Source organism: Sturnus vulgaris, chromosome Z (assembly GCF_052056855.1).
Source record: "Sturnus vulgaris isolate bStuVul1 chromosome Z, bStuVul1.hap1, whole genome shotgun sequence".
NCBI classification, from domain to species: Eukaryota; Metazoa; Chordata; class Aves; order Passeriformes; family Sturnidae; genus Sturnus; species Sturnus vulgaris.
The window spans coordinates 30,955,310-30,968,475 of record NC_142283.1 but is presented as its reverse complement, the minus strand read 5'-3'; positions in this window follow the sequence as shown (position 1 = coordinate 30,968,475).

Here is a 13,166-nt window from a genome sequence, read left to right as displayed (position 1 = left end):
AGCCATCTTAACATGTCAATGGGAAAAAATTCCAGACAGAGAGGAGAGGGGGAAAAAAGGAAAAACAATCCCCAACAGGAATTATCTCATAAATAAAGTCATGAAATCATAAAATATTACTTGCTTTACATCTATTAATGTAGAGTTTGCATCTTGATTTCTTTTTCAGAGTGAGTAGCCCTGCTAAAAGCAAAGGTGACTTTTTCCTTTATTTGGAAGGCTATGGTTTAGTTTCATTTATTTATAACTCTATGTACCACATTAGTGCATGAAGAGAAAATTGATTTCCTAAAAACATTTTTGTGAAATTATGAGAGATTACTTCATGAGTTTTCCATGACTGAGATGGGAAAGAGATTTTCTGAGAAGCTAAATGGTGAATTTGTGAGGTTCTATTATATTTTAATAACAGTGGATGGCCTCTCAGTGAGAACCATCATCTTAATAAAAGTTTCCAGCCAGATGCCCACCTAGGCTATATAGATTTGAAGATGGGGAAAGAGCATTTTTTTCTTAATTCAAACCACAGCAACAGCTATTCATTCTTTGGGAATTAATTCACATTTCTATTACTGCTATTTTAAATTTTCCTTAATTTAATGCTGCCTAAATTATATAGTTAGACAGTACAAAATTGCCTGGCTTTCATTGCTTTGTGCTGGATGAAGTCATAAAAAAGAGTTTCCCATGCCTTCAACTGTATTTTCTTACATATTTCTTTAAGGCATTTGCTGAATTTAACATTTTTTTGAGATTTTTTTTGTTTCTTTTTCCTAAATGGAAAAGCATAGTTCCACAACACTGTTATGGCATTCTTGTAAGTTTCAACAAAAAGAAATCTCTATATCCAAAACTGAATTTCTGGTCATTGGAACAGGTCAGATCTAACATTAATTTAGCCTTCTCTATACTCACCTGGCACGCAAAGAATTTGGACTCAAATTCCTGTCAAAAAAGGGATTTTTCTCTCTCTTCATCCGCAGTTTATAGACCTGATAGACCTTTATGGGCAGTTAAACAAGAAAGCCCTCTTCATTAACAGCTAAAGTACTTTGAAATAATATAATATTTGCTGCAGACAAAAACATGTGTGCAAATTTTTACTGCATAACTAACAAATGGTGTAAGTTTACAGTACACCCTCTGCTGTGGTAAATTGTTAAGCTAATTCTCAGCATGCATTGCTATGATCAAGTTCATCTTTAATGACTGCTTTCAGTGACAGTTTTACAGTATAAGTGAGACACAGTAGTTTACAACATGACCTAGCACTTGTAACATGAATCCCCACTTAAGCTACTCCATTCCAAGGGCAAGTAAGTAGTATCCTTTTCAGGTGTCTCGGTTTGAAAGACAGGTATTTTCTAAGGAAAGGCGAGAACCCCTTTCCTGAGATGCAGAGTGCAAGCCCCTCCCATTTAATTATTTTAGTTTCAAATCAGAGGCTGTCAGGCAGGAGATATGGGGATAGGAATAACAGTTCTTTACTGATATCTAACAAGGCAAAATAGCAGAAAACAACAACAGCTATAAAAATTGACAGCAAAACAGAAGAGTATAGCTCAGTTCCAGTCTCTTTTGGCCACAGGCTCCCTCTCCCTCTGTGCTCAGCTACTGGTGCTATGGGCAGGGCAGGTCCCGCGCAGTTGAAGAGGGCTGGGTGATGGCGGCAGCTGCCCAGGGGTGAGAGGGATGGAGGAGTGAGTCCACCCGTCACGGTGTCAGTCATGGTGCTTGGCAGAGTGTCCGGAGGTAGTAGGATAAGATGGGAGAGCAGCAGAGTGATGTCCAACGGCACGGAGCGTGGCTCTCGGCGCTGGGATGGCAGGGGAAATGCCAGATCGGAGCACAGGGCATTCTCCCACTCCACGAGCCGAACGAGCGAGTCCCAGCCAGCTCCAGACCCCCATCCCACCTTTCCTTTTTCGGTCTACCCCCCCCACCCTCCACCCACCCCCCTGCAAGAGAACATTACCGTTTGAAGGTGTAGCCACAACTACTTAGCATAAGAATGGGAGAAATCCAACAGAAAGAAAAGGGAACCATTCAACCTCCAGCATTGACTCAATGACTGATTAAATTTCTGATGGGCCGTATCATCCAAACAGTACTTACTTTTTGATGTTCAAGTAGAAAACAGATGAGAAAGCCAAAAAAATCCCAATAAATGTATATCTTCAAGTTCACTAATAAACTTCTATGTAAATTCCAAATTACGGGCAATTTATAATTTTTTTCTAAGTTATCTGTAATGTCATATGACCTGTACAGCTGTCCTTCTTTTCTGCTGTAAGTGTTGTAAATTCCTTTTTCTCTTCAGTTAAATTTGAAACCACATCTGTGTGTACACTAACAAATGAAATGGGAGGGTTTTTTAAACCTTAATGGAGAATCAGAAATTAAGTCAGAACTTCAAATGAAGTCTAGCTTTCATGAAAGAAAAACAGAGTGTCAGGAAAATTAATCCACTAACACCAGAGGTTTATGTCCAAAAAGGAGACAGAGGAGTCCTTTTTGCTTTATTCGAAATAAAGGGAGAGGCCATGGGACATTCCCCTGGGATCTCTCAAATTTTCGGAGGACGCAGCCTCCTTTTTATCCTATTTTCCCGGCCGCATTTCCCTCTCTCTTTCCCCATTGGCTTAGGTACTTGAGAGGCACAGACTTCCCGGAACGCCTGATACCTGAAATTCCCCTCTAATGTATAACCCTCCCTTTTAATTTTTATTTCTTATAGAATTCATAGTTTTCCCCCCGTTGCTTCTTTCATCTTTCGATATCCAATTTCATTTATCAGCAGCCCTACAGTTTGTTTGTAAAGGCAAATATCTCTTTCCATTCATCAATCAGTGGAATCCATCCCATTGTTTCTTTTATCTCTCAGTGCTAGCCTTATCTATAGGCTGATCCACAACTCATTTGTAAAGACAAATTCAACATTCCTCTCAAGAGTAAGTTTTTTCTTTTAGTAAATTTAAAAGACTATCATTCTGTCAGGAACATGAGTAAAACAGGCAGATGATTTTTAAATTTGTCAGGGCTTCAATTAGTCCTGACTGTTACAATAATAAATTCTTAAGGGGCTGACCTTCTAAAGATGAAGTACGATTTCTGGGATGTATTTTGCCTTTCACTTATGTTAAAGTAATTCCAACTTTTCTGTATTTATTTATAGAAACTTGCCAATTTTAAACATGCACTGTCAGGATCAGAAGAAAACCTACGCTGTAAATTGGACAATCTTATGGTCAGATAGACAGCCTCTAGAGCCTTTTTTCCTTGTACATTACCATTTTTACTACTATAAATTTTCTCTCTAAGTGACCTACACTGAATAGAAGGTGAAATCAGACCTTTAAATACCAAGCCAAGGCAATCAGAATAAATCTCATTTATTTAATGCAAAATAACCTCTTGTATTTCCTTTTTTACAATTGCAGCAGAGATCTCACTCCTTTGCCTCCAGTGCTACTTAGGCTAACCAAAAGCACCCATAAAATGGAAACCCATTTAACACACAAAAACCTTTAGCACTGGAGTGTAGGAAAAATGAAAAACAAATCCAACTATCCTTTGGTATTTTACTGCATGTAACTAGCTCCTGTAGAAATAGTGCAGATAGTCACCAGACTCTGAAGTTTTTTCTGATCTACTGGGAAATGCATGTTTGGGTGAAAATGATGTGATCTGTCAACAAAAATCATCATTATTACTTACCAAGATAACTGTCTAAAGTAATATTTTAAACTTCCTCATAGTCCTTTTTATTTATGTTATTCAACTCCCATTTTAAATGCTGCATTTACTTCCATGTCAAGGAACTTTAAGGGAAGTAAGTACAGTAGAACATCTGTCTGAGAGTTGCAATTTGAGACAATACATTCATGACACAATTTATGTGCTTTATTTCCAAATTAAAAAAAAATGTTATAAAGTTAATATGTCCCAGTTGATGTTCTCCTTACATTTTTATTAAAAGTTACTAATGCAGAAACACGGCATGAATATTGAATATTAAAGATATTAATGTCTGGAGCTGAGAGCAGATGAGTGCTATGTGCTGGAGCGTAACATTGGCTGGTGCCAGGTCTGAGACAAAGACTATGATCCATGTTACAAAAGCCTTTTATTCTTGTGAGCTCTCCTTAAATAGAGAGTTTGGAGTTCCCAGGCAAGCATATATGATTGGTTGGGAGTTTGGATTGCTCAGCTCTCTGACCATTTGGCATCTGCAGATTAGGATGGAACTCATTGGTGAAATCCCTGTTTGGGTTTCAATCTCTCCTATTATTGTTCATCTAGGGGCCTGTTTATCAAACCAGGCTGCTTGAACCAGATCTCTCATTTATGGCCGAATTAATTGCCCAGCTACAAGCCAGCTTGTGCTGTGACACTGGAGCTAACGAATATATATTCTAGGGCAAAGTTGTGTTCTATGCAATTTCCACTTTTTTTTTCTTTTGTAGAGAAAAAACAATATTTTCAGTCATTTTTAGAAAATGTTTGCAAATGTTGCTATATTTTCTGATAGGAATCTTTATTTGTCACTGATCACTGCATTGTTGTCCCATTTAATCAAAATTTGCTGACTTAGATAATGCCTTCTATGTAATACCATGTTCTGTCTTCCTTAATTCGTGTGTATTGAGGTTTATCTCCAGCCAGCATCTAAGTACCAAAAAGTCATTCACTCACTCACTCACTCACTCACTCACTCAAAAAAACCCAAAAAAACAAGAAAAAAACCCAACCAACCAACCAAACAAAAAAAATATCCCCAAAAACAACACAAAAAGCCCCCCCAAAAACAATAAAACTTGCCCCAAAACAAAGCATCAAGCCAAGAAACAAACAAAAAACCAACCAAACAAAAAACCTCGTGGGTTGACATCAAAACAGTTTGATAACTGGATGGATATATTTGGGATTTATTAAGAATAAGTAATGCATGTTTGGAGTGAAGCTATATGAATGAAGAGCACTGAAAAACTTATGCTGGCTAAAATTTACAGAGATAAAACCTATGAAATCAACAAAGAAGAGAAATCCAAAGTAAATAGGATGAGATGAGCTCTATTTTTGTCATAAATGTTAAAATAAATATGCAGAAAAGACTGCAATTTCTTTTAGTTATCTAATTTATTCATCAGACTGTATATTGAAAAATAAGCTGAAACTTGCTGTTGCCGTCAATATTATATCTACAAAAACACCAACTGGAACTATAATGTTCCATGGCAGATCTTTTGCAGAGAAGCAAACAGAAGGTTTGAAATAGTTTTCAGGTATGGTTGGGGCTCACCAGTACTGTAGAGAGAGAAATAAGATAGAGTTGAGTTCCAGGCTGTGAGACATGCCTGTAGAACACCGTGGCAGCACAGAGACCCTTGTCTCTGCCTGACCTTGGGGGGCAAAAACTCCAGGTGGCAGACTCCCACTGAGAGGAGCCTGCCAGAAGCTGCCCTACACCTAAACAGCATGTGATCCCCCCACAGAGGGACATTAAGAAAGCGTGTTGCTAACATGGCAATGCGTGATAGGTTGCTTAGTGAAAAACATGCTATAAGGAAATCCTGTGTCCTGAAGAAGTGTATAAAGCCAACTCATTAGTCTGAATAAATGTCTTAGTAGCCCTGCTGGTCTGAGTCCTGCCTCGGTTTTTACACAGCATAGCTTTAATAACTGTGTTATTTCGAAAGCAAATGTGCTGATTTATAGTAGTACCACAGTGCAATACTCTCTGATTGGGTCAATTTAGGTATTCCACAGAGAGAAGGCTTTATTTAGTGTAAAATGTACTTGTTTGAAGATGATGTTACATGGGATTTCTGTTTTTCTAGATAAATCAAATGAAAAACATGATGAAACAATGAAACAAAATGTGCTGAAGCACAGTACAAATGTAGGTTAATCAGTCACTCCCTATATTATTTCATGCTGCATCATGGTACATTTGTGGGTACATTGCTTTCACCGATCTGTGAGCCTTCTTCCGTATTAGGGTTTTTATTCTCAGTAACTGCAGGTGGTACTGCAATCCTATTTTCCTACTGCACTCTCTCACATTTTCTGGGAGGAAAAAGGTAATGAGAATAGAATGTAGAATTCCAGCCTGCAACTTATCAACAGGAGAAAAAGATCAGAAAAGAGGTAAAATTGGAAGATTACTTTCTTTAGTAAATATGTATTTCAATGGAATTAGGCTAATTAAGGCTGTTCCCCTTCTTTTGTGTTTAAGGACCGTTGCATTGGTTCACACCATTGGCCAAAATCTTGCCTTCAGTAGTGTCCTGCAAAGCCTACTCTCCAAGGCTTGTTACAAGATAATGCATCTACTGGTGTTCCTTCCCAGGAAATCAGTAGTTTTATGACATTCTGAGTTAGGTGATCACATTAGTTTTTCCAGTGATTCACCTAATCATTTTTTTTTCAGATTCGTTTGCACTTCTGGTGTTAATAACCTCCTGTGGAAATTAATTTCACAGTTTAATGTTAAGCACACTGTGAAAAAGCATCTTCCTTTCAAAAAAAGCCCAGGAAAATTTTGCCCTCACTTCAGTGGGTGTTGCGTTTCCTAGATACATTGTAAATGGTACATCCCGTGACCCCTGCTGTGCCCTGTATCTTGGTCCCTCTCCCCTCCTGGCCACACAGAGCTGGCTAGGATCCAATTTCTCCCCGCCCCCCCTTTCCAGACCCTAGAAAAGGTCAGTACCCCCTGGCCTCCCCCTCTTTTTCCCCCCAAGCTCTTCCCCCGTTCTCTCTTTTCCCCCCCACTCTCTTCCCCCGTGCTCTTTTTCCCCCCACTCTCTTCCCCCGCGCTTTTCCCGTCCTCTTGCCCCCGCTCCTTTTTTCCCCCGCTCTCTTACCCAGTTCTTACCCCAACTTTTCTCTCTTCCCCCGTGCTCTTTTCCCCCACGCTCTTACCCTGTTCTTCCCCCTCTTTTCTCTCTCTTCCCCCGCTCTTTTCCCTTCCCTTTTCACTCACTACCCACGAGAAATAAACCTGTAACTTTATCAGGGGAAAGAGCCTCTTTTGATATCTTAACTACGTCTCTGTGGCTAGGGCCCAGGGGAATTTCACCCTAACACCTGTGCTAGACCGGAGGAAGGGTGAAAGACCCTGTTTTGGGCCGAGAAAAAGCCGTACAAGTGGGAGCCTGACAGGTTGTTTTAGTGCTAAAAAGAGTAATGAATAGTCTATACTTACGTTCTCTGCAGGCCCTAGACAACACGTGCGAGCCTGGAGGGACTGAGGGAGACACGCCCACAGAGGACTCTGAATTTGCCATCTCTTCAGAGCAATGAAAGGTTTCATTGTTTAGTATTGCTAATTTTTTCTTGCTCTTGCTTTACTGCAATGATTTCCCTTCTTTTTGTTATCTCTTCAAACTATTTCCCTAGTATGTACACCAGAGTCAACAATTTGCTACAATACTCCTAAATCCCTTTTTAAGGTTGGTGAATATAGTTTTGTTTCTGTTCTGATGCTGAGACTTCATGAAACTAGAAATTATGCTAATAACTTTGCAGTTCCATGTTTTAATTTCTGCCTTACTTTTGACTCTTCTACTTTGGATGCTGAGGATTTTTTACTGTGTATTTCACTGATTAGATTGTTTTAATTAATTTCATTAATTTCATGATAGCACTGAGTAGATATTCTTTTAAGGATAATATGTTAGATTCTTTCCTCAGGAAAAATGGTTCCAAGGTGTGAACTTGTAAGGCAGCTCTCTAAAGTATTCAAATACTGAAGATATTTTAAATATCTTATTCCTTCTTTCTGATGCCAGAATGTTTTCTCTGTTTAGCAATCCCTTCTCTAATGCAGCATGATGTCAGTGTGGAGAAACACTAAGTTAGACCATGTTGCCTGGAATATCCAAGAATGCAAAAATGTCTGTCAGCACACATTGCAGGTCACAGCCCATCCTGGGTTATGTGGTTGGTCAGTTCCTTTTTCACTGTAAAGCTGGGGGGACATGTTCTACATTCCTAATTTCCACATTTTTTAGCTTTCCAGAAAAGAAATGCAGTCCTGCATTCTTTGAAGGACAGAAATGAAAAATCCTACCCTTCCTCCATGGAAGAACAATGAAGTACTAGTGATTCAAAAACTGATAAGCATTTAACTGCTTATCTAGCAGGTAACTGCTTAGTTGACTGCTTAACTAGCAGATAACTGCTAGAGTTGACAGATGACACATTACACAATTTTATTTTAGGTAAGCCTAAAATAAAATTATCCTATAAATAAAATGGCCTGAACTCAAATTATTGACTCAGAGTGTTGGAGTAGACCTGTTATTTTAAAGTGGTCTTAAACTTGCTCCCTCATTTATCAAATCTGCCTAAATCAACTCAGGCCTAAAGAGTGTGGTAAGGACCTTTCCCAGACAGACTATGTATGAGTCAAAAAAGAAGTGGAGCAGTCTTACAACCAGCCCAGGCTTCTCTAAGCATGCAGAGTTGGTAAGACAGCTAAACTCAAAAAATTTAAATGAGAAAGGGGCAACTAAAATAATCTGGCGTGAATAAACCTGCTCTAGAACTTCATATTTAATTCACAAGGCTTACAGGAAAGTGTCAATACTAAATTGTCATTTACTACATTCAGATCAGAATATTTTACTATTTAAATAGGAGATGGAGAGAAACTGATCTTAGTGTGCACAATATATGCACAATGTATGTACTTTTAAAATATCTTAGTATCTAGTAATAAATTCATTTTACCTGAACAGCAGATTATTTACATGCAAAAGCTACGTTAAAAACAAGTAGATGACGCTAAGGTATTCCAGCTAAAACCAATACTAAAAAATTTCTAGTTCTGCTGTAGACTCAGTTAAAAACTATAAGAATGGAAAATATAAGAAGATAAGAACATCTGTGACACTAAGTTAAGGATTATCCTTATTTGCAAGGAATCTCCCTCAGAGAAAAATGTTTAAAGTGTTAACATTTAAGAGTAATGAAATAATGTTTGTAACACTGATGCTTAAAAAAACCTTCTTTAAACATAGCCACATCTCTTGTCCATATTTAAGATCACATGTGGCCTGATTCTAAGTGGTTCTAAGTATATATGGAAGATAGGGGAGTGTCATAACTTTCCATGCCCTGACTATTTTCTGTGCTTTCAACTCAGCACTACACAGGATTTATTTCTATTTCCAGACCAACTCTGAAGCTTGAAAGCTATATGACTTTGTGTATATGTGAATACGTATATACAAAATTACATATTTATTTATATCTATACATTGCTTCTTCATTCCCATCTCAAAAAAAAAAAAAAAAAAAAAAACAAAAAAACCTGGATCCAAAATGAGACTAGATACCTCATGAGTCCTTGTATACAATTAAAGGAAGGAGAGGTGGTTATCTTCTTGTGGATCAGAAAGCTCTCTGCAATTTTGGACAAATGTTTTCTTCTTTGTATTTGAATTTAGGCATGCTAATTTAACACATAAATTGGAAGGGGAAACATGCTTCTCTCAGTAAGAAGCTTCAGGTGATTATCTGAAACCCAGCTAGCTTCAAGTTGCCTCATACTAAGGAAACTTATTTTTGAAGCTGTGATCAAGCTTTCAGATTCCAAAAACAAGGCAGGTCAGACCATCATTACTTACAGAATTGTGATATATGCAGGAATTGTTTAAAGTTGTTACAGTTTTATAGTTGTTTCTGTTGTTCCATCCGTTGGGCCGCCAGAGGGGTTCCGGCTCCAAGACAAAGACACTACACTCATAGTTGACTGTAACAAGACTAAAGCTCTTTATTCTTTTGTCGAGCACGCTTAAATATGATGCTTGATCTTTCCCAGGCTCACACAGGTGATTGGTTACAATTTCTGTCATTCACTTTCTTGACCAATGTAGCCGTGGAAAGGGGTTTTAACCCTTTCAGTGCGGCGGAATTAAGATGCACAGCTACATGGTTGTCTTTCATAACAGGAAGAAAGAGACAAGTTTATTCAGGAACACACTTGGTTTTATAGCATGACTCACAATTACAGGAGTAGAGGAAAGGTGATTGGTTCAAAGAGAAAACACCCCATTCCCAGGGCCTGGTCACACACCACAACAGGTGTTCTATCTTTGTTATTAATTCCTTTTTATTTTGACCAAATGATCACCCTGGGAGAAATTCTCCCTAGCCTTGAGGTGGACCAGCTTATCGGCTGGGAACAGATCTGAAAAACTCCAGCCTGGGATATTTTTCAGGCTGTAATTTTCTTACTTTCTCAATATGTGTCCCACAGACCAATGATACATTAACACTTAATGTCCAACAGATGAACTGGGATTTTCACCTAGGTACCTGCCTGCTTTACAGGCTGGCTAGGTTTTGAATTGCATCTTTTAGAAAAGCTGCAATATTCACTGCCACAAAATTAAGTTTAAACATTCCCCCCAGTTAAAAAGCTGACATCATTCTCACCAATACTACCCATTTTTAGCATTAAATAATGTTTTAATTTTTGGAAAGCTCATTACAATCTCTCAGGTTGTGCTCAAACTTGATTTCATTACTTTCCTAAAAGGAGTACAATTTAACCATTTTCTATTTTATTACTTCCTTGCCAGTTTTCACATCTTCACAAGTTAAAATTTAAAGCAATGATTCCAATGCTTACAGAATGCAAGGGACTTCCCTTGAAATAAAGACAAGAAAATAACAGATACAGCCACTATGAGATTGAGCCCCTGCAGTGATGATGTACTACATATATGAAAAGAGATTAAAAATATATTTTAAAGAGACATTTAATTTAATTTTCCAATTAGTTCAATCCCTCTGAAATGATTTTTCAATATATAAATCTAAGTCCACAATGTTGTGTTACCAGGCAAATATTTTTTAATAAAAGCTCCTTCAAGAATTTCAGTTTACTAGTGAGAAATTTGAAAAGCATGATGATTTATTATATTTTATCACATTTTACATGACATTAAAAATATAATTTCATTGCCTCCATACTTTATTTTATGTATGTAAATGTGGAGGCAGATAAACTTGCCATGGCTCTGGCCATACCTCTCCCCTGAAGGGATGTCCCTTGAATAGGCTGTGATTAGCTTATCTCAACCCTCCCCTGGAGAGATGCCCCTTAGGTGGGCATATTCTTCCTTATAATGGTGAGCAATCCCAAGGGCTTCAGTTATCCCACCATGCCTTAGTGCCTATGTTAATCCTTCGTAACCCACTGGTCTTTCCCCCTCTGGTACCTCCCTTGTTTTCCCCCATAAAATCCCCAGCATCTGCCCAGTTCAGCAGGGAGCCATCATCCCTGGCCCCCTTCACAGAGCTGCTGAATAATAAAGGAACCTCTGTGGAATTTGCTTCTGTCTCTCTGTCCATGAGTCAGCCTGGGATAACCTCGCAAGGAGAGATGAAATCACTGAGCTGAAATTACTGATAAAGAGGTCGCTTGCAGCCACAGGCTGCCTGCCCTTGCTGAGGTAACCCGGTGGCCAAGGAGAACTGCCAGCATGCCTAGAAGGCTGTCCCTATTGCGACCTCTCTCTAGGAATGTTGCAGCATTCCTGGTCGGAGCAATGGACCATGGACCCTCCCAAGCTGCCATCATGTACATATAAGTTGCACTTCTCCAAAAAACCGTGAAATGTCTTCTGGAATGCTTTTTATGTAGTTGCCTGGGTTGGGCATTTTGTGAATGTGGGTTTTTTGTTTGTTTAGTGTGTATGTTTGTTTGTTTGTTTGTTTTGTGTGTTTTGTTGGTTTAATTGGTTGGTTGTTTTTGTTTCTTTAAGGGATGGGTGAGTGGGTCAGTGGGCTTTTATGTTGTTTTCTCTTACCTTATTAAATATAGAAATCATGTATTTTGTTGCCTAGGTTCATCAGAATATAGCTGCATTCCTACAAATGAAAAAAATTAATTGAATGATGAAGCTACCAAGGCTATGATACAGTGAAGTATGTAAGCCAGCTAAGTTAGGGTCAAAACATCATCAGGCAGAGAAACAGCTTTCAGCAGCTGTTTTATTGTCTTTTTCACCTCACAGTTATTACAGAATACAATTTGTATCATCACAGCAAAATATTGAAATAATGTTTTCATCAGTGAGACAATGAAACCGTTTCTGCCAAGGCAAACACTCTAAAGCTACGAAATACTACTATTAAGCTGGTCACACCTTCATTTAGTTCTCGTAGTTCCTAGGGAAAACATGTTAGTTATTCCCTTACTCTGCCTTCCACTTCATTCAGTGTGTTCTGGTCTCATAGAGGACTGGAATGCATGAAGTAGAATATTTTATGTGAGAATGGGGAAGAGAATTGCCCTGAACACTGCCCTGGAAAATAAAATCCCTCTTCACTTGACCCTAGGGTTCCTTCCAGTAAGCACTACCTTATTGACTGGGAAATACAGTAGAGATCCTGTGGCTGCACTGATGCAAAACATATCCCAGTTCTCAGGGCTATAGCGTGAGGCTCCAGTGTTGCATCCATTAAAAGAGTTCTCTTAAAACTTGTGGGATTTGGCATGGGATGACTAAGATTTGTCTCTCAGTTATCATTCACAGAATGCTGGGGATGGGGACCTCAGAAGGGGATTGGAGGGCTCTTGAACTAGGATTGTAAACCAAATAAATACAGACTCTGATTTGCAGTAGCAAACACTTCTGGAAATCTCTACTAAAGTCACCAGAAGTGTACTTTGTGCACAATAAAAAGCAAAGTCTCTGACTGTGTTGATTTGAAAGTAAAACCAGTGCGAGACTCCAAGTCAGTAATACAATTTAATAGGAGAAAAGAGAAAAAAAAAATGCAATAATATAAAGGAAACAACCACCAACAAAGTCAGAAATACAACCTGACACCCTGTCAGTCAGGGTGTTGGGAGCAGTCCGTATAAATGGTGGCTGCAGTCCTCCTGGATGACGGATGTGATTCCGTTGAAGCAGTGCTCCTGTAGAAGGTGCAGTTTTTCTCCGAAGATCCAGCGATGATGTGGAAATGGTCCGACTTTCCTCTGGGATCCAGTGGAAAGGTCTGTCTTTGAGTCCAAAAACCCCAGTTTTTTATCTAGGTAGGAAAGGCTTGGCTCCTGCCCCTGGCTGGGGCATCTCCCAATGGGATGATGTAATCTTATCAGTCACACAATAGGACTTAATGGCCCATTAATGGAATAT